Source organism: Pteropus medius, unplaced genomic scaffold (genome assembly GCF_902729225.1).
Source record: "Pteropus medius unplaced genomic scaffold, Ma_sr-lr_union100, whole genome shotgun sequence".
NCBI lineage: Eukaryota > Metazoa > Chordata > Mammalia > Chiroptera > Pteropodidae > Pteropus > Pteropus medius.
In genome coordinates, this window is record NW_024355327.1 from 4,042,108 (window position 1) to 4,069,452 (window position 27,345).

Here is a 27,345-nt window from a genome sequence, read left to right on the forward strand (position 1 = left end):
TGGTGGGACCGTGGTGTTAAGGCTGGACCCAGAGGCAAGGGTTTGATCTCCCACGAACTCAGTTGGCCATGCTCTTTTCAGAGTATAGTAGCTGAGTAGGAAAATGTCTGGATTCTTTTCTTACTGCCTCCCCTTCCTTTTCAATAAAGTCTGTTTTAATTAGACTATTCTCTGGGATATAGGCATCACCATTCTTTTTAATCAACAATTTAGCACCAGTTTTTTCAAGAGCTAAATATAAAATTTCTGAACCTTCTGATTCTGATCCTGACTCTTCACTTTCTTTAGGAAGTCATTTGTTTATCAAATGAAGCATACTTTCTGCCAGCTATGCATTTTTAAAAGCAGGAATTCATGTTGAACACTTGGAGGATGGGCCTTCTGGGAGAGAATAAAGACTACATAATGCAGACTGATTCCTTCAAATCATCGTTGGCCAGCACATAATTTTTTTATATATATCTCATATGGTTGTTCTATACATGTCTTCAGAACAGGTGTAGACCATTCAGAATAGGACAAAACAAGAAAAAAATCCAAGTGGGCAAGAAATGGGTTGAAATCACATTCATATTCCCAGGCACAGAATCATGATGGGCCCATGTAGGAACTCTGGGTGAGTGAGTGAATGAATCTTTGAATAAATAAATCAGTGAATGAATCGAATCAATAAATGAATGTATGGCACAGTTAATTAGAATAACCCTGTGGTGGGATGTATAATGTTTCAGAACTAACTTGTAGTTTAAAATGTCAACTATCTCCCATTTTACCCCAAATAGTAATGGATTGAAGTTAGTGTAACATTTCTGTGCACAAAGAAATTATGAAGAAATCCTAAACAAAACCCCACATTAAACAAGCGTTCCTTCCCTATGGGTAAATTTTCATCAACTATCGATCAGAAACGATCTGTTTTTCAACCTGGTTCTTCTTAAAATTGCTAACTCGGCTTTATGCAATCATCAGGAGTTATCTCTTAAGCACAGAGGATGGGGGAGGGGACAAGGAAAAGTGAAAAAACTGGCTTGCTTAATCAGATGTAAACATGATGCCTTTGCCTGCTGAACTGTGTCAAGAAAGTAATTTTTGCTGCAGAAACACGCTAAACACCAGCAGTTTTCCTAAGAGATGCGATTTTTCTTTGGGGAAACTGAGGAAACAAAAACATAAGTCATTTCTTGACTCTAAGAAATCCTTTTTGCACAGGGAGTCCTTCCAGTAGTATATGACTCAGTTTCTCTACTCTCTTTCCCCCAGGAATCAGGCATAAACTGTGTGTGACTCAGCCACAGGGCACTTTATCACGCCCCAGTTTAGCCATCCAGCCTGAGGTGTCATTCATTCTTACAGGCCCTACAGGTCATTCATCCTCTGTGTTTAAAAAGATGGGGTGGGCTTTGTATTAACTCTATTAAAGCTAGATATTTCTTTCAAGGGAGCAATATGGTCCTTCCATGTGGCTAAGACCTTTGAAAGTGAAAGTAGCAATTAATTAACTAATTAATTAAATCTTACTCTGAATTAATGTTAAAATCGTGAACTCAAAACCATAACTTAGGGAATTTATATTTAGAATACTTTTAGGTAAGGGTTCAACACAGTCTTTAAGTAAAACGCACCCTAATACATTTCCTTTTCAAATTTTTATTTATTACACTAACATCACGTGGGTGTTGTAGAAAATTATAAAATAAACTTTAAAAAAGATTATTATGTCATAATTTTACTATCAGACCTGTTCTTCATATTTTGGCATATAGCTCTCCCAAATATATAATTATGTACACAGTGCAAATAGGGCGACATGATGCACAGTTACTGTTTTGTGGTTTGCTCATCTTACTCTGTGGTACATGTGAACATTGTTCTTTTTCATACATATACCTGGACATTATTATTCTTAATATCTACATAGTATCAGATTGTTCAACTGGAACATAACATTAATTAATCCGCTATTGTTAGACATATAATCTGCTTCCAGTTTTTCTTACTATAAACTTCAACTTTTTACAATAATGATAGCTGCTTTCTACATCATACCCAGTGCTGTGTGGAGCGTTTTCCATATAATAGTTCTCTTTTTACTTAATTGAGGTAAAAGTCACATAACATAAAATTACTTTAACGCGCACAATTCTGTGACATTTAGCACATTCTCCATGTTTTGAAACCGTTGTCTCTGTCGAGGTCCAAAACATTTTCATCACTCTGCAGAGAAACCCCATGATTATTAAGCAGTTATTCCATTTCCCTCCCTCCCCAGCCCTTGGCAATCCAACTGTTAATTTACTTTCTGTCTATATAGTTTACCTGCCCTGGATATTTCTTGTAAATGGAATCATACAACATGCGACCTTTCGGGTAACATTTCTTGTAACCATCACAAACCCTGTGGATAAGACCTAGGGAGGTTAAGGTTCTTGCCAAGGAATCCCACTCTGCAGGACTAGAACTTGAACACTGTTGTCTCTGGTCTTAAAGCCTCATTGTGTCCCACTGTCCCATGTTCTCTCCCCATGGTCTACAGACTGTTGTATACAAGTGTTTACTTCTTTCTTAGCATGTTTACTTTAGCATTGAGATTAGGTGATTGGTTTTTTCCTTTGCTTCCCGCTTGTAAAATGAGAAAGCCCTAGCACAGTGATGTTGATCAGTATCACCCGGGGGACAACTTACAGAGTTTTCGACTCAGATCTGGGATGAAGCCCAAGGTTTTGTTTTCCTAATAAGTTCCCAGGTGAGGCTGATGATGCTGGTCTGCAACCCGCACTTTGGGAGCCACTGTTCTGACAAATATGATGCAGAAGAACTGTTTCGTTATACTACCTCCTGATCAGAATGCTTGCCATGGCACTTAAGAATACTGAGAAAAATTGAACACCGGCTTGGCAAATATGGGGGTGCACACTGGAGAGGTCTCCTGAAGTGTGATGCAGGCAAGACCCTTGCATCCAAATGTATGTATAAAGAGAAACTAAATATCTCGTAAGACTGCAAATGTGCATATCCTATGATCCTGCCTTAGAAAACCAGTCTCAGGAGTGCAGAGGGTGGCATGTAAAGGGAAGGGAAAGGTAACACTTTTAATAAAAGTAAAAAAAGAAAAGAAAAATCTAACTATTCATAAGTAAGAGAATAGATAAATAAAATATGGCATAGGGAAGGAGAGACGCAGTTAAGCTATGAACTAGATCTGTATAAAACAACATGATAAGGAGCTCAAAAACAATGATGAGTGGAGAAAATATTTAGATTTCCACTCTCAAAATAATACTACACATTATTCGTGGTTGCCTAGAATAAATACATAGAGGTAAAAAGTGATAAATTTTCTCCAGAGAAGATATACGAGTGACCAATAGGCATATGCAAAGATGCTTGATATCAGTTGTCATTAGGGAAATGCAAATAAAAACCACAGTAATATACCACTTCATACTCACTCTTGTGGCTATAATAAAAAAGGAAGATTAGAGAATAACGAGTGTTGGTGAGGCTGTAGAGCAATTGGGACCTTCATACATGCTGGTAGGAACATAAAATGGTATAGCCACGGTGGAAAAGAGTTGATAGTTCCTTAGAAAGTTAAATATAAAGTTACCATAAAACCCAACAATTCTACTTCTAGGTGTATACCTCCCCCAAAATTAAAAGAAGTCTTCAAATACTTGCACACAAATATTCATAGCAGCACTACTCATAATTGCCAAAAAGTAGAAACAACTCGAATGTCCAGCTGATGAAATGGATAAACAAAATATAGTATATCTAAACAATGGAATATTATTCAGCCAGAAAAGAGAATGCATCTTGACACGTGCTACTACATGGATGAAACTTAGAAATAGTATGCTAAGTGAAAGAAGCCAGATACAAAAGGTTACATATAATATGATTCCATTTATATGGATATTCAGCACAGGCAACTCCATAAAGACAGATTAGTGGTTGCAGGGACTTGGGGGAGGAGATTTGGTGGGTGATGAAAATTTTCAGGAATTAGATAGTTATGGCTGCACAATATTTTGAATATACAAATCACCACTAAATTGTATATTTTAAAATGGTTAAAATAATGAATTTATCTCAGTAAAATAATTTTGTAGTAATAAATGGACTGGTAGTATACACACCTAATCCATGACAATAGTTGCCACTAGAGGTGGCTAGAGGTGGGATATAGGACTGAGGTGGTAGGAAAAAGGAGATGTAAGGTATACTAGTAATGTTTTATTTCTTTCATCTATTTTTAAAAAGCAAATTTAACAACATATTGAGTTCTTAATTCTGGATGGTGGGAATGTCCGCATTTATTATTTATTACCCATAGCATTTGCTACGATTTTTTTGATTTCTAAAAAAAAAATCATTCCAAATGCAAAAGTCCCAGGGACATAGGCTCGGCATGGGAAGAGCTGCCTTCTTGTCTAGCTCAGACCTCTGCTTGCCTCCTAAGATCCCACTGGATCCTGGGCTGTCTAGTTTGTGGACTCTCTCTACAGCCTCCACTGGCCCCTCTTGACCAAAGTCATCATTACACCCCTAATTTATTGGGAATGTCAAGGCTCTTGATTCCTCAATGACTCAGGAGCAGATATTTGCCCTCCTGACTCCTCCCTGAGCCTGGACGCAAATCCTCCTTTCTGTTAGAGAACCCCTGCCGCCAGGCTCACCTAAAGATTGCTCAAGTTAGATACAGAAAAAAACAGGAGACTGTCTATGTCTGCTTCTGTGAACATGGTGACTGGTGAATGTGGAACTGTGGAAAAGACCTTGACCTTTCTTAAAGCACTGATTATTTCTCCTACACGTACTCACCTCTGTTCTGGGGATAGATGAGATCTTCATGTCTATTTACTAGGACTCATAATAACTGAATGATAGATGAAAACTAAAGACTTCTTCCCCTGTAGTTTAGTAAAGGTATCATCAAACTACAGCCAAATCTAGCCTACTGTCTGTTTATATAAAAGTTTGATTGGATCACCACCACGCCTTTATTTACTTATTGTTTATGTCTGTTTATGTATTGCATCAGCAGAATTAAGTAACTGCAACAAAGACCACATGGCCCACAAAACTTAAAATAATTAATCTTCTACAAGAAAGTTTGCCAACCCTGGTCTAGTGGTTAGGAACATGGACTATTGACCTCAGATACTCCTGGAAAATAGTTGAGACATAGTTAAGATCTCTCAATCTTCTTATCTTAAAGTGAGGATGACACTGAAATGCAGAGAAATGGGGTAAAAATTCAGGTTCACGGAGCCAACTATTGCACAGGCATTAAGGTTGCAGACTCTGAAGTTAAATGCCACTTACAAGACATTTGGCCTTGGGTGTGTCATTGATGGTTATAAAGCTGTTGCTTCACTTGTATAACAGTGTTCTTGTGAAGAATAAACGAGATAACTCAGTTATTTCATCAGTCAATATTTACGGGGCTCCATTCTATGCCAGGCACTGTATGATGTACTAGTGATAAAACAGCAAGCATGAGAGACAAGATCTCTGCCTTCACAGAGTTGTAGCCTAGATGTGGAGATGATGAATAACTGTAAATCAACAAAGATACAACTGGGTTTGAGGTAGCTGGGCGGGGGGACAGGAGAGAGATGGGAGCTGGGAATCCACAGCTGGGAGTTCAGGGAAGGCCCTTCTGAGGAGCAGTCTTTTGAGTCGATGCCTCAATGACAAAAAGCCAGTCCTGCCGAGATTTAGGGGCAGAGGAAAACATCCAGTACAAATGTCCCGGCCTGGTAATGAAGGTGCCGTGGTCAGGAAGAAAAGGAAGGTGCTGGAGCCCCCTGGGCAAGGAGAAGAGAAGCAGGAGGTGAGGTCTGGCAGGTTAACAGGGTCAGATCCCATAGGGCCTCGTAAATTGTAGCAAAGAATTGGGATTTCAGTCCAAGTGCAGGGGAAGCCCCCGGAAGATTAAGACAACGGGGTAAGTGCTATGATCTGAGATAATGCTTCAGATGATCCTTCTGGTGGCTGTAATGTGGTGAGATTGTATAGACAAGGTTTGCAACCAGGAGAACAGTTAGTAGGCTATCACTAGTCCAGAGGAGAGATGATGGCAGCTTGGGCTTGGATAGTGGCAGGAGGTGGATAAAAGTAGACGGATACAGTGAAACTGATGAGACTTCCTAGAAGCTTACATTTAATGTGATAATGTACGGGAAATGCTTACCACAGGGCCAGGGAAATAGTATCATCATCACTGTTATCATCACCACCAATACCACCTCCTCCTTCACCATCCCTGCCACCACCATTACCATCTCCTCCACCAACACTTCCACCACTACCATCATTATCACCCTGAGAGACAGTGTAGCATTATGGTTTAAGAGTAGATTCAAGCCACACTACTTTGATTCAAGCCCCAGCTCTTCCACTTATCAGCTCTGTAAAACTGTGGGCAAATTACACATCCTCTCTATGTTTTGGTTTCCTTCTCTATAAGATGGGGAGATCATAGTACCTTCCTTACAGGACTTTGTGAAATACCATAACATGCTTGTCAGATAGTAAACCCTAAACATTGTTGCTGTTATTTGGGAGCTAGTAAATGGTCCTATACTTCATAGAGATTCAGTAAATATCACTAAAATCCTAGCATGCTGTGGATATCCTCCTTAGAGGTCAAAAACAAATCCCTCCTTATGTAACCCACTGATTGACGAGGCTGATGGGAGGACTCTCTTCCTGACCTCTGAAACGCTGCAGTTTCAGAGAGACAAGACAGCCTGTTTGTTAGAACATTTTAGCTGCAGGCTTTTAAGTCAGCATTCCAGAGATGTAAAGGCAATGAAACTATGTGCTAGGATTTCCACAGAAAAGAGTGTTCAGGATTTTGTGCCTGTTTTGTAAAGCCGTGTCTGTGTAGGGGGTGACAGGGTGTCACTTGGGGGACATTATCTCTTAAAGGGAGGCTGGGTAAGGGCATCTCATTTCTCCATCTTAAGGAGACCCTTGTTTCAGCTGTAGGGCTCGAGGTATAGTTAGAGCTCCCTAAGTATTCCAGCTATGGGCTTTGAACAACCTGGGCCAAATGTTGGTGTTATTGTCCTAGTTATGTCTTGGGCAGTCAGGCTCCTGGAACCAGAGAATCAGTTTCTGGGACATGAGAAAAGCCCCAGCTGTACACTCACCTGGGGCCCAGACAGACTGCATGAGAGGCCATATTCACTGCTGGCTGCAGACATGTCCTTCATAAGCCCTGGGCAGATAGCATTTGTGCCATATAGAAGTCTATCTCAAAGAAATGGCAGTGTGCGTGCCCCTCCACCCACAACCACAGAAGGGGTCTCTTTATCCTTTCTTCTGAGCAGTAAAAAGGAAGATTAGTAGCAACACGTGATAGTGATAAAGATCTGCTAAAAACCCAGCTGAGGCCTTCTCCCTCCCGCTCAGAAGTAAGCTCCCACAGATAGCCAGATAGCAATTTTTACTTCTGGACCAGAGTCCATTCTTATAACTGAAGGCTGAAATTTTTATAACTTCAGGGGCTCTGGATATCTTTTTCTGCAACCAATTAGTTGGACAATTTGTTTTTTAGCTTTTAAATTGAGAGACAGAGTGGTATAGAAAACAAACACCCAGCTTTTGGAGCCAGTCATACCTGCAGTTAAATCTGTTTTACCACTTAGTAGCTGCCACCTTATGCAAGTCATTTAACCTCTCTGAGTCTCAGTTTCCTCATCTGTAAAAGAGAAATAGACATGGTTGTTGTAAATACAACCATATTTGTAAGATAGATGAGTGGGATCTTATTAAATTATAACAATATTGATGTTTGTTTTGTTAGCTATACTTTACATGGACCTCACATTCTGAATATCTGAAAGATCCTGAGGTTAGGTTATGTTCTTAATTTTTAAATCTCTACTCGAATACTAGCAGCAAACATTTATTGAGTACTAACCATGTGATAGGTAGTCACTGAGTGTAATCCATCTGTTTAATCCTCACGATGGCACTACAAGGTGGATACTATAATCCCCATTTTACAGATAGGAAAAAATGAGACTTACGCAGGTGAAATGACTTGCCCAAGTCACAAACTAGAAAGTGACAAAACTGAGATTTGAATCTGGACCACTAAGTGTATGCTCTTACTCTACTAGTCCTTCAAACACTCATGCAAAATAAGTGGCTTTGCTTCTTGTGGATGTTTTCATACTAATCAAACACACAGTCATACAGAGATGGTCGTTGGTCTTTTGCTTCTTGATTTCTAGGAGGTCTTCATATATATGGAGATTAGAGCTTTCTGATATGAGTTGCAAATATATTTTCTTAGTTTGTTGTTTTTCTTTTGACTTTGGTTATGATGTTTTTGTTGTTCTGTTTGCCATGTAGATGGGGTTTTAATTTTATGTTTTCTATTTTGTGATAAAAAGATCTATTAATGTTTTCTTTTCTTCTGGACTTTGAGTCATGATCAGGAAAGCCTTCCCTACACCAGGAAATTTTCCTATCTTCTTCCAGTACTTTTATTCACATTTATGTTTAAATCTTTGATCCATTTGAAGTTTATCCTGGTATACAATGTGAAATATGGGTTGGTAAAAAAAATAAAAATAAAAAACACTTTAAAACAAATTACCCTATCCAAATATGGTCAGAGCTTGTGTAGGAAGAGTATTTGGGGTAGTGGATCTTCCTTTAAGAATAAAAGCAGATATACTAGTGTTACAAGTGATAAGTAGGAAATTGTTCACGGTTCTAATTAGACCTCTAGCCTGAAGCTTTGGGAAGGGTTTTCCTGTCTGCTGAAATGGTCAAGTGCAGGGTGGTGGGAGGCTCAGCAGAAGGTAATCAGACAAGTGAAACTTTTAGAGATAGCTTTGGATACTCATGAGACCCCTAATTCCTCATGCCATCAGCTTCCAAAAGCACACCTGTGAAACATCCTGTTTTTCTACTTTCTTCTCTTTGGCATTGTTATAAAATGATTCCTCAGCCATCCTATATTTGATTTTGGCCAAAAAAAAAAAAAAAAAGAAGAATGTTATTTTATCAGCAGTATCACACTTGTCTCCTAGTTTCAAAAAACTTACACTCTCTTTGAGGGAAACAAGCTTTAGATATGTAATATTAATCCTGAATAATGCAAAAGAGTAAGAAGGCAAGTACATTTTTGTATGTATTTGAATCAAAACTTCCAGTTGCAAGTGACAGAAACACAACTCAAATTCCTTTGAGCAAAGAGGGAAATTATACTCATACAATAGAAAAGTCCAAGAACCACTGGTTTCAGGCGTGGCTGGTTCTAAGTGCTCCTTTTCCTCAGGACTTTCTCTTTTTCTTCACTTCTCAGTTTTTATTTCTCTTTGTTGGCTCTATTCTCAGATATGTTCTCCTCTCCTGGTAGAAGTACGGCCACCAGCAGCTCTAAGCTTACCTACTTCTAATTTACAGGTGCTTTCTTGCCCAGTTCTTCCTGCAAAAATCTCAAGCCTGGTTCTCGTGCCCTTTCCTGAACCAAAGGCTGTGACCAAAAAAGAGAGTGTTGCTGATTGGCCAGTCCTGAGTCACATGTACTTCCAAGGAGACTGACAGTGGGCTCAGTCTCATTGAAACCACAAGCACTGAGAGAGGGGCAGTTTCTCTAAAGAAAACGGGAGAACTGTTATTAGAAGAGGGAGGGACCGATGTTGAGTCAAAACCCCAGAGTGCTCTGCAGCATGAACTTCTTGTTCTCAAAGCTTTTAAAGAATTGACTTCAGGTTCCAAGAAGATAGCGATGAAAGTCATGACTGGAGCAGTTGGATTTGGTTAAGCCTATAAAAATGAAGGCTCACTGGTCGCTGTCATGTGATGGTGAAGAGCAATAATAGCTTCTGTCAGTCCTCACCAGGATTACAAAATAAAACTGAACAAACAGAAAATATTGCTGTCTTTCTATTACTAATGATGGGTTTCTGAGATACTAATTTTTCAGAAAAGCTACCATCATGTCATCAGCATTTGTCAAATACCAAAACCCAATAGAAAAAAGCATACACAGATATTGTTTACCTCTTTTCAACCACTGACTATGGTTTGGGGAAAGTATGAGGTCTTAAATTGGGCAAGATTCTTAATTTGGTGCTTTTGCAAATGTCATTTACTCATTCCACACCTGAATAATCTATACTTCTGAAGAATGTGGCGTGAAGTGAGGGGTCTTTGTAGATGAAGTGATCTGGCTACTTTGGCTACTTCGTGCCAAGAGCAGTAGCTAACATTGTGTCCAGGACTGTGCCTCATGCCTTCCATGCATCATCTCATTTAGTTCTTGCAATAGCCATGTTGCACTCTTTCCGACCCCATTTTATAGGTTAGGATACTGAGACTCAGAAAGAGTCACTCATCCAGGATCCCAGAGTGAAGAAGTAGTAGAGTCAGAATTCAGACAGGCAGCTGGATTCCAGTGTCTGTATTCCCAACAGTGCTTAGTAATTAGCTGCCTGTCTATCCCTGACCTTGTCACACCATAGGGTTTCTTCATTTCTTTTTACAGGTGACACTTTGGCTGCTAGAAGAATCTTTAAACAGTGATGCCACTAAAGTGTTTTACTCTGAGAATCCTACGTATAATTACCTCTTAATAATAGTGGGCCACGAATAAAGAGAAATTCTCCATATTTTTCTAATTGGTTTCCTCCCACCTTTTCCAGAAAACATCCACAATCGCTAAAATGGACTAGATAGCATTTCATTCTTTTTATTTAATCTTTAGGAAGGAAGGCAAGGAAACAGGATGCTGACCAACTTGGCCATCAGCTCTGAATTTTATAATGATCAATCTTCAAAAATATGATCTGTGAGATGCGATAATTATATACCTATGTGTAAATGGTTCAGAGGCTGGACTTTTAAGCAAATCTGGGTTTGAATCGTAGTCCTGCTATGGTGACCTCAAAGAAGTTGTGGAACCTGTCTGTGCCTCAGATTCCTCATCTATAAAAGGGGGTCATTAGTAGGTCTGAGCTCACAGAGCTGTCATGGGGATTAAAGGAGATGATGCTTACAAAATAGTCAGCAACGTTGTCCAGAGGTCAGATGCCAGTAATACAATAGTATTCTTACTATTACTATTATTATTTACTATTGTTATTTCTTATCCTCACTCCTTCCCCTACCAAAATAAACTCCACCACAAGATCTCCATTTTTATCACTGACATTTAGTAGTTAAACATCCTTTTCTTTGCAGTGGTTTGCAAAGCACCTTGCAATTTCCTCTCTTCCTAATTCCTGGAATTCTGTTTGTTTGAACTTGAATTGTTTAAAGCTCTCTGTTCAGCAAACTGTCTTTTGTGTTTTTTCCTCTGATGTCCAGAGGCTTTGAAACAGTAGCTTTCCCATAATCTTCAACAAAAATTACACTAATTCCCTGCAGGGTCCATCGCTTTAGTTCAGTCTTCTCTTCCAGCTGTCTGTCTTGTACTGTTTCTCTTCTTTCTCCAAGATCTTTTCTCTTTGTTTAGCTTTTTTAAGGGGAATCTCTTGCAGGGCTTTCTGTAAAATATTCCTGCTTCCTCCATTCAAGATTAAGCTATTATCTTGGTGACAGGTACTGATGAATATCACATAGAGTCACAAATGGTCATGTAGTGTGGCTCACAGATTAGTGCCTTTTTCAGGTGATAATGATCGGCATGGCAGCTGCAGAAGCTTTGTCATAAAAAGTTGATTGTTTATTGCAATTCTGGTTCTAGCAGTTAAAATAACCTGAGATCTAGTTAGTTGTTTTTTTTCCCTTCCCAAAGAACTTTTCTGGAATTCATTTGTGTCCAAAGAAATACACAAAGACACATATCAGATTTTTAATCAGGATAACCTCCCATCTGTAGAGCATTTCATAGATTCCAAAGCATTTCCATGTTCATAATCTCACAGTGAACTTGTCTCTGGGAGCCTGTCAGATGTGTCTGTCCAGGGAAGGTGAGGAGGAGGAGGAGGAGGAGAGTGAGTCCAGGATGCTGAGCCTTGGGTGGGAGTTTGAGGCGATTAGCAGTCTGGTAGATGCAGTTAGCATGTGCCCAGGCTGGACCATAATACGATGGAGTACTGGATCTCCTGCTTTCTGGAGCTTTTCTCAGTCATGCTAATAACAAAACATCTGCGAAGAGCATTTCGCAAGACTCAGAGGGAACCTCAATCATAAAACAATCCTTTGTAGACTCATTTAAGCTGTTGTCTTTTTTCCTCTTGGGGTATGTTTAAGACATTCACCTTATACTGTACCATTTTATTCAGCCTTTGCTGCAAGAGGAAACTGTGGGGGTAATTCTTGCTTCCTGATCAAAGAAGATGAATTCCTCTCAGAGCTCATTGGAAAGATATTTGAGGGAGGAGAAAAGGAATATTTCTTTCTTTAGTTTCAGTAGGCTTCCAAAGAAGAAAAAAAACCTTGTTTGAAGAAACTGCTGGTTTACAATATTTATAGAAACACCTCTACCAAAATGCCTTGGTTCCATCAGCTGTTGTCACACACTAAAGTTCGATAACCTCCCCTTTAGTTTTTCATTATAAAAATAACATAACCACGTGGCCTGTAATTGGGAGACCACCCTTCTGATACAACCATGATTTTCATTTTGCCCATTTTCCCTGCCAAGTCTTTCCACATATATACAGATTGCATAGACGCCCCAATCAGTTTTCTTCCTGCCTTTTTAACTTCTCATTTTTCATGTTGCTTGACTTCATAAGTATCCTCGTTAATGTTTACACAGTGTTCATCAGTGGCCGTCCTATAATTTAATTAAATATCTCCTGCCGTCTGACTCAGGGAACTTAGTGCAGGGCCTGGAGCCAGCCTGACCCAGATTTCCTGCTCTGCCACTTTGTAGCTGTACCATCTTAGGGACTTGCTAAGAAAATGATAATATTTTCCTCAAAAGGTTGTATAGAGGAGAATAATGTACCTAAAGCATTTAACATTGTTCCTGATACATAGTGTATTCTCCATATTTAGTAGCTACTCTGTTATTATTTCTAATTCATCACTATTAAATGACAATGCACCGAAAATATTTTCTTTTGGATTGTTTTCATTTGGTAAATTTATAAATGTAGGAATGAATACTGGGCTGAAACATTTGCATATTTATATTGCTCATGGTATATACTAACATCTCGATATTACAGTAGTTTTCACTGTAGTCATCAACAATTCTAAATATGGCATTTTCACTATACCCTCACCAGGGAAATTTAATTTTCTAAGTTAGGTGATTTAGTATATTAAACGTGATACCTTGTGATCTGCCCACATTAGAGAAGTAGAAAGAATAGTATAATTAGCATGTCTGCTCACCCAGCATCCAGCATCAACAATGGTTAACCTCTTCCCAATCTTACCATACTTTTTAGGAAAACTTTAAGCAAACCTCAGTCATCATATCATTTTGCTCATTAGTACTTCGGTATACATCTCTTCCTGATTAGGGCATTTTATTTTTTACATAACCACCACATCTTATCACACTTAACAAGACTACAAAGAATTTCTTAGTATCATCTAATATTCAGTTCAAAGTCAAATTTTCCCAAATTTGAATTTGCCTTTGGACTGCATTTTAGGTGATATTTAAGGAATTCTTATTAATTTGTCTCGAAAAGGTCCTTGTACAGTTGGCCTGTTTGAATCAGGATCGCAATATTCTCCACCCATTTCTTACGGTTGATATTCTGTAAAACTTCCATCTCCCTCTCTCCCCACACCCCTATACTATTGATTTGTTAGAGAAACTGAGTCATTTGTCTTGTGGAATGTTTTCTATCCTGGATTTGGGAGTTGCTTTCTCATGATGTGGCTTAACTTTCCCTCTATCCTCCTGTGTTCTGTAAACTGGTGAATAGATCTGGAGGTTTGATAATTATCTTCCTTAATTTTAATGGGGCGTTTTGAGGGGACAACACATCCTTACAGTTCTTCCCTAGGTAGAGTCTTATGCAGTTGACCAGTTTACTAATTACTGGCCTCCCCAGGCAGTAAGAGAACAAAGATTCATTTGACCATTAAACTAATTGAAAGAAGTTGAATATAGGATCAACTGATTATATTAGCTTAAAAATATTCTCGCTGTAATTAGTCATTGCTCTGGAAGTCATTTTTTTTTTTTTTTTTTTTAGCTCCAATGCTCTAAGAATGGATCCAAGATAGGTATGGAAGGGTCCTGCTCTCCAGGAGTTCTAGAATATTGAGTAATTTCAAAAGTTGTCACTTGGCAAAATGTGATTGATTACTGGTAGTAATAAGAGTTGTTAGAACTGAAAAGAAAGAACCATCTCCTGTGGGCGGGGTTGATTGGGAAGGCTTTTCAGAAAAGAAGGAAAAAACCTTGGTCTAGGATTTGAATAATTGGTGATATTGGAAAAGGGAGAGAAGGATCAGTGAGGGATTATTCTGGACATGAGTTCAAAGATAAGCAAAACTTTTTAAATATCAGCCAATCGATCCACTCATATTGGCAGCCTTCAGTACATTTCTTCTTTCTTGTCCTTTAATTTATTCAATAAATACTTACGGGGAACTTATGGGCCAGCCTTTTTTCATGGCATGGTAACATGGCTTGTGAGGCAACCTGATTTCATGGAAGAAACATCAGGGAGTCATAAGACCTGAGATGACTCTGAAATCCTGTTTTTAGAAAAAAAGTACAAAAAAAAATGCCTTGAGGTTATTGTCGCTCCCGGTATCTCTAGATGGAGACTCTGGCAGGTTTGACTGAGATTGTAGCACACTATCACCTTTCCAGGGAAGAAAAGGCTCTGCTATTTGAATTAAAATATATGTGTGTATGTCTTAAATTTTTTTCATTCTCTTATGTTCTCTCCTTTCTCCTCTTTCTTTCTTGTAGAAGCACTTTATCCTTTGAGCTCTAAAGCTAAGCTGGAAACTCATGAAACAATATTTGTCACTACCCTGGGCAAAGATACAAATGAAAATAAGAATTCTTTAGCTCCCATACCGCTCATCTTTGTTCACATTCCAAGTGTGTGGGATGGAGGCAAAGGGGAGGGGTTACCTGTGGTTATCCTGCTGGGAGAAGTGTGCTCATTCTCATGAAAAAGAATTAATCTTCAGTTTGAAAATGGCTTCTGGCAGAGTGGGTGGCTGGGAACAAAATAAATTGTTAGCATTTTTTACATATTCATACATCTTCTGTAGCAGCTTGGCGTCTATCAATTTGATCCAGGTCTGTTTTCCTTTGAAGTCAGTTCTGTCAGCATCTATTGAGTGCTTGCTGTGTACCATAGTGGTCATTTCAAGGGGAGGGATTTAACTTCCCTCCCCATCATCTCTATCAGCTCCCCCTACACCAATGCACCCCAAATAAGATTCCAAGCTAAGTATGTACACTATGGTTGCTATGTAAACACAGCTTCAAGATGAACCCCCTGCCACTTCCCCCCTGATTCCTGTGAGTGCCTCTCTTCCCCTTTCTTTTCTTCTATTTGTAAATTCAATAGAATTTCAGAATTTTCAAGATGAAAGGGAATTGAGGAGTCACCCCACTCTGTGTTTGCTAGCACATGTATTCCACTACTTTTCCCAAAAAGGATATCATGATAGAGGGTCAGCTCCCATCTTGATTCTTTTATCTCTAACCTCCTGGGTATAAAATGTAAGTGGTTAATGTTCCCCAAGACTTGGATTGAAAAACTCTAATCCAGTACATTCTGTTTGATCAAAACAGAACCCAGGAAAGTCAAGTGATTTGTCCATAGCTTCTAGGAGTCTGTGGGTAAACAAGGACTAAAACCCAAGGCCTCTTGCACCTGCACACATCCCATATATAAAGCCACCTGCCCATATGCTAGACAAGGGATTGTTTCCCTGTGGATCTGGGGCATGCTGAGGCCAACGACACTCTGTCCTTGGAGAGGGCTCGGTGTAGCCACGTGGTTTAGACCATCAGTGTTCCAGGCCGACTCAGTTCTGGTGTGGCTATTTAGTAGTTGTGTGACCTTGAGCACATTACTTAAACTTTCTGAGACTCTATGCCCTGATCTATAAAACAGGGAAAGCACTCTCTTCAGTGGGTTGCGAGGACTCAGTATGATAATACATGTCATGTGCTTGTTATAGGCCTGGCGTAGAGCCAATGGTACCTAACATTTTCAAGCATTTCAGTACTCACATGTGAACTCCCAAAATCACAATGGTTTCTTTTTGTTTTATCCAAACATAACTCAAATCTGTCTAAATTAGTCTACTTTTTGAAAGAGAATCCAATATGAATTTTTTGTTCTGAGGATGTGGCAAACGTGTACTCTACTCTTAGAAGTTATTTAAGCATCTTCGTTTCAGTGCTATCTTTTGGATTGGTTGGTTGGTTCCTGGGCTTTGAGGAGATTTTTTTCTCCTCTGGACTTACCTCCCAGCTCTTTGGGACCATAATAAATCTAGCTACTGTTTATGAAATTACTACTATGTGTCATCCTCTTACCTAGCTTCTCTCTAATCTTTACCTTCACCCTTTAAAGTAGGTGCTATTATGTCCTAATTGTAGATGAGCCCACGGAGGCTCTGCAAGATTGAGTAACTTGCTTGATTGTTGAGAATATTTTGGTAGCTCTCCTTCATTGAAAAATGGAGGAGCACACTTGTGACCTGTGGTTGTTGGGATGTAAGAGTACATTTAAGATGGCTCTAGCACTTGGGATTTATAACTGTCAGGGACCTGCATGACTATTCAACCCCTTATTAACCAGCAGGGGAAACTGGTAAGCAAAGAGGTCACAGAACTTGACCATAGTAGGTGTAGGAGTCTAGAGCTAAAATTTGAACCCAGTTCTCTTGGTCTCCTGACTCTCGTTGGATGTTCTTTTAATCATATCTAATAGGCTTGACTCCTTGACCCTCAGCATCATAGTCTCCAGCATTAGGATACCTGCTAAGTTGCAAATAGCTGGCAAATAATTGATGTTCCACTTCATTATTGGAACCATGGCTCTGAAAGCAAAGTACTTGCTTTTGCACCCCAACTCTGGCACTTACCAACTCTGTGACTTGGGGCAAATTATCTCAGATCCCTGTGCCTCGGTTTCCTACTTTATGGAAGTACCCACCTCATTGGATTGTTGTGCGAATTACCAGAGGTACGTCATGTAAAGTCAAAGAACAATGCCTGGCAAAGAGCAAACCCTCAGAGTGTTAGCTATGGTCATCTTTTGTTCAGCTCCTGTCACTGGTCAGGCATCTTTTAGCACTGGGGATATATCCATGAAAAAAAAGCATCATGATTCTTGCCCTTAGGGAGCTTACAGTCAAAAGGGAGACACAGAGGTTAAAGAATAATGAAGCTTATGATCTGTTGACTAATTCTAGTTTCATTTGTTATTCTTTGTCTTTAGTTCTGATTTTATAAATGTGTGACATCAATGTAAATATTTTACATTGGCAGTTTGGCCTTGGTGCACAGGGCCCTCAGCCTTGAGAAGCTCCTGGTGCTCAGCATCACGTGCCAGTAGCCATCTATGTGTTGCATTCAGACAGAAATGGCCATGATCCTGCCACTTGGACATAAGTAGCTTACCTGAGGGCAGAAAGGAAGTTATGACTGGGGAAAATCCACAAGGCAGCAAGACTTGGTCACTGAAGGAACAGACAGCTCTCATAGTCATAAAGGCCTGTAGGAAGAAAACACAGTAGGAACCAAATGTTGTCATACAAATAACACAGGCATCAAGTACCTATTTTTAAGTGACAGCGGTATATTTTAGACCATTTCCATCCCATTTGTAGTCTAGCTCCATTTTCCTTTTAGTATTTCTTTGCTCACAGTTGATTTTACCTCTGTTTCAACCTATTTTTCTTGGCCATTTGATATTAAAGGAATCTATGTGCTTATGCACTTCCTGACAAATGAGGACATCGAGCTAAATTTTCTGATGAGCCCTTATAAAATACGACCATACCGAACCAACCCAAAATATGGACTTGCCTATACAGAACGTGCTGGTTTTAGACAAGGATGCTTTCATCAGGAAACGATATTATCATTTTTATTTTCTTCCCTGAAGTAAAATAACATAAAATCAAGACAATACTTCACACACACTTCAGTCTTTGCTATTTTATAGAATCACAGAAGATAAGCATTAAAGTTTAAATCTCCTTATAGTTCAAGAAACTGTACCCTAAAGAGTTTAATTGACTTGCTCAAGGTCATACCGCAAATTCAGTGGTGGATCTAGGATTAGACCCTATGTCTTCAAATCTAGGTTTCACTCTTCACTGTGCTGCTTCTGTTGTATATGTCCAATAGGTAAATCAATATTTGAAATTGTGAGTTTAAAGAATTAACCCCTTAGGAAGCAAAGAGGGTGGAAAAGAATTTCCATATCCTATCATTTCCTCTTTCATTCATTGAGAAAAAAGGGAGTGAGATGATTTATATAACAGAAAGGTAATGACGATATGGATTATGTGCTATCCTTGTACCTAGAATGCTGACATATGCATATCTCATTAAACTATTCATACGTTTTATCTTCTTAAAGTGAACTCTCATATCCCCATTTAACAGATGATTAAACGGAGGTTTGGTATAGTTAAATAAATTGTCCAAAGTCATATAGATAGAAGAGTGGAAAACTTGATATTTGCATTCAGGCTTCTCATTCTAGAGTTTGTATTCTCCTATGTTCTACCAGGAACTGAAGGGTGGTGTGTCGAATATTCCATAAAGTTTTACTTTAAAGCCAGGATAGAAGGGATATCCTTCAAAAGTTAATATCGCAAGGCAGTGCATTTATTATATTTTTCAGTTTATTGGAGCAGGCTGTAGGTACACTTTTACTTTGTAACTTTGCACCTTCCATATTTAAAGTTTCTCTAGGAAATGAAAATTAATTTGGGGGAAGGAAGCCTCCATAATTCCTGCTTCCAGTTGGTACAGATGCTTGGCCTCTGTACAGGTAGGAAGGAGAATGCTGGCCTCTCTCTGCTGAGCTCATAAACTGGAGAAGAGTCTAAATTCAGGAATGATGCCAGGTGGTGTAGGGGCGAGGAAGGGAGGAAAGGGATGTGGTGTGTGGAGCCCATATTTCAGGAAATATGATGGCACCTAATTTCAGAGTGGTATGAGGCAAGCATTTAGGAAAAGAATAATGAGCTATTGTTGTAGGCTTTTTTTCTTTAATGGGTGGGTTGTTTTTATAAAGTTTTATGAACAGGAAACTGAAGCAAAGTGCTGATCCTTTTGGTTTTTGAGCTCTGCCAACATCATTTTCTTTCTTTTTTTTTCTTTCTTTTTTTAAATTTAATTTAATTTAATTTTTTTTTTTTTTGAGTGTTGGTGACAGGCACTTCCTTTAACATTTCTGGGGGTAAAACCTAACAAGACACCCCAAACTGCATTTTATAACAACACTATCCAAATAAAGAGCTGTAGATCTTCTCAAGAATGCCGTAGGACAGAATAAGATCCCTCCTCAACTGAGGGAGAAAGATAGCTCTTTAAGAAGTCAAGATAGTCTGCAGACTGTTTCCCTTTAAAAACGTTCTAGAAAATTTGCCCGAAATGTGGAAAAATACTAACAGGCATTAAAATGGTTCTTTAAATGGCAAAGAAAATACTAATCTAATTCCTCTCCTTCCTTCTATAATGAAAACCCAGACTCCCCAGCTATTGTTTGCCCGAAAATATGATTTCATTTTAAAGAAGGTGGTCCTATCTGTTGTGCATTTTGGATGCACTGAACCAACATTTCAGGCATCTGGCTGCCAATTTCAGAGATGTTAAAAACTTTTTGTTCCTGCAGGGCATTTATTCATTGCTTACCTTGTAAAAGTTATGTCTTATTGCATTTTCCTGGCACCAGAGCAATCCTTGTACCTACCCATTGCATTTGGTTTTTCTGAGCCTACAGGCAGTACAGGGTTATTAAAGTTCAAGGAGGAAGCCACATGATGTTGGCTTTACAATTTTAATTCTCTCTTACCTTCTTCCCTCCCTTCCACTCACTGACAAATGAGTTTTGTTCACCATGTACTGTGTCTAAACCAGAATGAGCTCTCAAAGCATATCATGTAAGACTCTAGGTGAGGACGGAAAGCATGGTCCTCCCTTGGTAGAGCAGTAGCAGAAAAGTTTTCTTGGATTAAAAAATCCTTGGGTCCATAATTTCACATCAGCCTGGGCTCTTTAGATTAGTAGCATGTTTAATCTTGCAGAAACACCAGGCAATGATTTCCCCTCCCCCTTAAAAGTCAGTCCCTCGGCACCCAACTCAAAAGAACATATAGTTTCAGTATAAATAGCACTAAGTATGAGCATTGCAATTTGAAAAGAAAAAAATTTATAGAGTTTAACCTGGAATCAAAAACTTAGAGAAAGAAAAGAAAGTTCCTTTGGAGGGAAGAAAAGGGGCAGATGAGCATGTTATAAGGAGTCTCAGAAAACTAACTATTTGACATCTCTTGCCACCAGAGTTTCAGTCTCCCTGACGAGTCCACCTTGTTTAGAAATTAGTGTAAATTGCTGAGTGTGTATGAAAAGCTGGAGGGAACCATAAGCTCTCAGTTATAATCTAAGAGGCCCCACAGCCTTACACTGCAGGAGCTCATACTTAGTGCTTTTGGTGAGTTTCGGACTCTTCATGAAGCTAAACATTAGGGCCCCCATGTCTACTTTTCAAAATTTATTTTAACAGCCTACTGTGATATTCTGCATATGATTTCTTGGTCCCATCTCAGAAACTTTTGTTTCTTGTTACAAAAATTCTTCTCTGGATTTACCTCCTTTATGATCTGTTCTCTGATTAGCTCCATTTCAATTTAATTTTCATTTCAACAACTATAGACCCTCTACCACATGCCAGTGTGCTAGAAGGACCTGAAACCATTGTGCTGAGCAAGATAGATATGGTCCCTATGTCCTTGTAGCTTGCTGTCGGGCACATTGAATGAGTCATTCTGAGCCAAATGAGTACTAGGGAAAGAGAGGTACTCAGCACTGTGGGGCCACAAAGCAAGGGTTCCCCTAGCCTGGGGATCAAGGGCAGCCTTGAGTGAGAGGAATTAGACAGGAAGCTATCTGGTGGTCGATCTTGTCATGCCAAAGAACTAAATAATCACACAGTGATAAAAGTTGGTGAACCAGAGGCTGGTGCTTTTGTTCAACCCTCCATTGCCAAGGCTTTTGGTTCAGTCAGAATTGTGGGCACATGAGACTTGTGTTTGCTGAGCATGGTTTTGGATGTGAGATGGAAAGATTTAAACATAGCAGAAGCTCCCGTAACTTAGCTCTCTCTTAACCAAAGCACTCAGTAAACCTGCACCCCCTAACCTTTCTGTATTGTCGGATGCTTATGGCTGAAAGAACACTTTCAGCTAATGGACTGCTTTCTAGCATACACTAGCCAACTTCTGCTCCCACCAGAAGAGTTGGGCACGTGTTTGCCAGGAATCTATTTCTGCTGGTTGAACTTGCTCTGTAATTAAGGTCTTCTATACATATTATCCCCTTCCTTGCCTCCCCACAGCCCCAGGTCTTTTTCAGTTAAACATCTCAAGCCATCTCCTTTCCTCCCATTCTCTACTGTTACAGCTAATTTTTTAAAAACTTAAATGTAGTCATGTCCCCTGGCTATGAAGATAAGCAGTTTTCAATTGGAACTCTGAATACTAGATTGTAAATCAAGTCTCAAGAGCCAGAACACATCTCCTGGTGGGTGGCTTAGTTGGTAGCTTACTGGGAGTGTTGACTTGTATATTTTTCATTGTCTTCCTGGTGCACCTATACACATATAGTGGGCTGTCTAGCACATAATAGTTCATCAGTGCAGGATGGACAAATAAGCAGCTCCCCATGCCCATTTTGGATTCTGATGCTACAACCATTGGGCTAATTACCCATGGGTACCTCTGGCCCGAGGATCTGTGGTCAAAGCGTTTCCAAAGGAGGGAGCTCAGGTTCATTATTGAACTTGTTGATAATTCTAACCCAAATTTCTGGAGTCCACTGCTAAAGATTCCAATTCAGTGGATCCAAAGTAGGGTCCGGGCATACAGATTTGATGAGTTCCTCAGCTGATTTCATTGCAGATGGTTCCTGGAATTATTGTTCCTGATTCCCCAGAAATCATGTTTCTATAAATGTACGAGTTTTCAAATCCCAGCAAGATGAAATGAATACTCCTATATTTCATTGTCATGTACACTTCCCCTACATTTTAACCTCTCTGGAATTGAGATGTATCTTGCAATCGATTATGTGTTATAATTTCATTAGCAACCTTATTTTCCTTTCTGAAAGTACATAAGATAATAGCACATATTACAGTCTTTGGCATCTTAAGTTTGATGAAATATGGTATTTTGATTGCTGAGACTGTACTTGATTGAAGAGAAAAACTTCCACTATCCAAAGCTAGAATTTATACTTTTTTTTATTTCTAATTTCTCCATGCAATGGTTAGTATATATAAAAAAAAAAACTGACATAACACATACATTAGCTATAGTCTAAGGAGGGTAAATAGTTTTAGAATATAAGAAATTTATTGAATTCTTGGTCAAAAAATACAAAATACTCTCAAACGAATGCAAACTATCCATAAAGTTCAAAAACCCTCAGTAGTGTACAGAAAATATTCTCAGGGCTGGCTTAAATTCTCTGAGGAAAATAAGCCTGTTAAGAGTAATCAGCTAAAATTAGAGAAAGTCAGGATTCTTATTGCAAAATCTGAGTGAAGACAGGTTTCTGATCACACATGCTATGCAGCCAGGAATAGTACGTATCAAAAAGACAGTAAATTGAATGCTTTGGTGTTTTTATTTCATCACTGAGTTTGTATATCTGCCCCTCAAAAACAAATGTGGTGGTACAAGTTGTCTTGAGAAAGACCAAGCTTTGAAACATTTTGCCCCCCTCCCCAATTTCTTCTTTGAGTATTATCTTTCAATGAAACTTTTATTTTCACTGGTCTTTTGAAGTGCATTTTCATATCTGAAGTAGTTTAAAATTTTCTGTCCCCACCCCACCCCACTTTTTTGCTCCTCAGCTCTTCTTCTTTATTCTCCTTCTTGTGCTTTTCATGTTTTATGAAATCTGTTGTTGTGTGGTCAGATTTGGGACATCGTGGGAAAGACTTAGTTATCACACCCAAGGCTCTACACTCAAGCTTCTCCCTTCCCACCGCCCTTCACACCACCCCCCATGCCTACTAAACTAACATTGACATCAATCACATTGATTAAGGCTCAAAAAAAAAATATTCTTGTAGAGGTCAAAACCAATACATGATTGTTCCGACTCAATGCCATAGCCAAGCCTTTGGCCGAGGGTTCGCAACACAGTGGAAATATTGACACCTGTTAATTATTTGCTGTGAGAGCCGTGTCCCATGCATGCACAGCAGGGGATATTTACGCATATCCGGGCCTCTCTTCTACCACGATGCCATCAGCAGCACCCGTCCCAGCAACAATGAAATGGGCCTGAGACATACAATGTCACCAGGGGGCAAAAATACACCCCTCAAGTTGAGAATCGTTCTAATGAACCAGACTAGGGAATGCCTCTCACTTTGGTAAGGTCAGGGCAAGATAGAGGCTCATTTCTTTTTTTTTTTTTCTTTTTTTTTACCAAATATAAAGTCTTGATTATTTTTGCATTATAGTTAACAATCCACAGGATTAGCTCAGTCCTGGGAGAAAGAGAACGTTTCTATCACTTAACTGGTTTTTCAGACTTGTTTCAGAAAACAAAATCTTTAAGAGAATGCTTTAGACTATCTAGGGATATATTTTTACAGATCTAGCTTGGAGCCAGCGGACATATTCCCAGGCAGAGGGAGAGTAATAATATTGATATGATTTTAGATATTATCAGTGCTTCATTTGTGCCATTTTTTTTTCCTGTCTGGCAGTAATCATAGTCTTAATCTTTCAGAATTCACTGCCAGCACTTCTCCAGGCTTTTAACTCCCCTATCCCATCAAGACTGAAGTTGCAAAGAGGAAAGGGTCCTTGGTCATTAATTGGGAATGTTGCCCAAATGGAAGTGGAGGGGAGAGGTGGTGATACTCATATGTGTCCAACATGTATCTACACAGCTGTGTTAGATTAGCAGGAGCAGAAGATATGGCTACAGATGCCAAGGAAGCAGATGGAGTTGCAAGTGTCAGAAGGCCAGGATTCCAAGGATTAGCTACTGTCACTTGAGCTCCTTCTGCAAATGCACACCTCCCTGTAGAGACTACAGTTGAAAGGCCATGTTTTAAAGTCAACCATGTTCCTCGTGCAGGTGTATATTATACATTTTCCTGGCATAGAGGTTCAGCAGTGGGTGGAGAAAAAGAGGGGAGAAATGTAGCTAATTGATCACCTGATCTATAATAAACACTCATATGTATTTGATGAATTAATGAATGAACAAATGAATGAATGACACTTTAAGAAGAATAACACACTAACCCTGATGTTAAGTGTATTGTCGACAGGACAGAGTATTGTCCCGTTGGCTGAGAAGACTGCCACGACCACTCTAACTTCTAAAGTTTTAGCCTCATGCTGGGCCTGTTCTGCTCACAGTCATGGCAGTAAATTTGAGGAGTTGATTGATGGTCTTCCAGCCATGCTTGGTTGTCTGCTCGTCTAAAAGGAGCTAACAATCAGTGGTGGGCTTGTGTGTGGAGACCCATCACTCCACCAGTAGCACAAATGAGCCCCACTCAGCTCAAGCGAGAATGCAGGCCCGGCTCTTGGCACTGTTCCTGGAAACGCAGAACAGATTTCTTTATTCCAATCTCCAGGCTTCTGGCTAGCAAGGAACACTGCCCGGCTGTGAAGCGTTTTATAGGATTATAATGGGTAGTGCCGAAGGCAAGTTCTGAAAGGCACTTTGTGCTGTTGCTTTGAGTGAAACTGACTGTTAGGGCAGTGTTGTTCCTAAGCCCATAAACACACACACACACACAGGCAAGATGGGGAATGCTGGCCTCCTGGGGCTCACTCAGCTGGGCAGCACTGCAGTCCCTCACCTGTGACACCAGCCTCAGACGTGTGCTTGGGAACCCTCCTGTAGAGCAGCCTGCTTATGACAAAGTCTTTAGTCACAGACACTCCTGGTTGAAATTCTAGGCCGATTGCCCAAACCTAAAATCTGCTAATATGGTAGCAGTGCATCATACACTGGGAAGGTTCTAAAGTTGGGGCACAAGGTGGAAATTGCACGAGGACAAAAATATCCTTGAACATCCTTTAAGTGTCTCAAGAACCACATAAATGGTTTGTTTATACCCAAAATTGCCAGCTTCAGTTCACAGGCTTTATTGTATCAAAAATATATGAATATATGTTTTTATTCATGGTGAGGAGATGTTCATGCTATGAGAACCTTGTAAGCATCAGAACTCCCAAGGAAACTCCATATTCCCTTCTTTCCTTTCACACTCATTTTGGAGCTTATGCTTGTTTTGTTTTGTTTGTGGCACTATTTAAATTGTCTCTCGCCATTAGCTAGAACTCTGTCTCTCTCTCTCTCTCTCTCTCTCTCTCTCTCTCTCTCTGCCTAACATGCATAATGAAAAAGATATAAGTTTGCTGTACATATGTTGTGTGGCGATGTATATTGATTGATTTTTATGGTTCTTTTAAGGAGGAGCAAAAAATATTTTACAAGACTGTTTTAATAGTCAACCAATATGACTATTCTTTGCTCTGTGGTAGTTGAACTTAAACTTGAGGTTAAAGGCTCCTCCCTCCTCTAAGGTTTATCTATTACTGCACTGGACTTATGGTGTATCAGACTTCCTGCTTGGCCCTGAGTATCCTGCAGTGAGTAGTCCAGTCCTAGGGCTGTCATAGTCTGCTGGGGTCACTCTTCAACAAGTACTGGAAGTACACTTCCCAACTGAAAGACAAGGCCTGGTGAGTTCCACCAGGATCAAAACCCATCCCCAAAGGGGCTGTTGCTGGTCAGAGTCCTTTAGGTAGGATGGTGGGCCTGTGGGGACAACAAGAACCAAGAGAAGAAGGGCATGAGAAAGAGCTTGAGTTCATATCTTTGGCAGCCAGGGGAGCCCTAAGTGAGGCATGTCACTGCCTCCAGGTCCTGCTTTGGCTGCAGAATTAACCAGGGGCTTCTTTGGTTGCATGCTTTTGGAGTTGGGGTTCCCCTCATTTCCCACCAAGCTTGGCCAAACTTGGGGCGGGGCGGGGGGACCTGTGTAAACACCCCATCAGCACAGCTCAGGCTAGAGGGACAAAGTTGTGTCCGGGAATACAGGTAGAGAAAGTCAGTGGTCCTGAGGCACTCTTTCTCACCCCAAACCTCTTTTTTGACTACTTTCCTTCTACTACTTTAGAGTATATAATTGAGAAGAAAAACAGGTGCTCTCTTCAATCTCACTTAGAACCCACTGATTCAGAAGCCTCCTTCACACTTGTGGCAAGATTCTCCCTGCTTCTAGGGCAGTTTGTCTATACTAGTTGGGCAGGGAAGTGGATGAATTTAGTGCAAGGGTGTGGGTTTGGTACCTGAGATAAAAGAGTTGTGTATCATGAGGTATCCTGTCTGGAAAGTGGGAAGTGCTGGATTCTAGCCTCAACTGAAAGCAGAGAACACTAAAACAGGGATTAGATAGTTCTATTTCCATGACCTCCTGCACACTTAAGAAGTCAAAACGAAAGACATCATCTCCCCAGACCACCACCTGCTCTGGCCATGACTTTGATAAGGGGAGGTGGGGGGATTCAACAGTGCAGTCTACAAAATAGCTTTTGAGGTAATAATCATTTTAGTATCTTAAAATTTTATTTCTAATTTCCCAAGTAACACATGAATATATTTTTCTTGTAAAAAAAATTAAGAACACTTGCTATAAACAGAAAGTCTCTTTTGTCTGCTACTTTTAATCCTTTAATGTCAGGTACTCTCTAGCACTGATTGCCTCCCCTCAGCCCTAAGGGAACTCATAGAGTTTGCTGTGGATCCTTCTGGATGGTTTTCAATGGTATTTACCTACATGTCTCTATAGAAAATATATGGTATTCTTTTGTAGATTTTTTTTTAACACAAATGGTATTATACTGTGCTTATTCTGTAATTATTTTTCAACTGAACTTAATACATTGATGATCTTTCCATTCCAGACCCATAGACCTAACTTATTTTTGACTGCTGCTGAGTGGTGTTCCACAGTAAGGAGAGTTTAAGTATTCCTATTGATGGACTTGAGTTACCAGTCTTGTTTTTTACTGTCCAGACAGGGCTACAGAGAATGATTTTGTAATTGCCTATTGGGCATTTACAATATGTTTTCTCCAGTAAGGCGAGGTAGAGTCAGGTCATTGCTACACAGCTTTATCTTGACAGACCCT

General features: G+C 39.7%; 1 protein-coding gene across 3 annotated transcripts in view; it reads left to right on the plus strand.

The window, feature by feature from the left end:
- ARHGEF3 (Rho guanine nucleotide exchange factor 3) overlaps nucleotides 1–27,345 on the plus strand; it is a 279,695-nt gene that overhangs the window by 188,753 nt on the left and 63,597 nt on the right. The window lies entirely within an intron of this gene.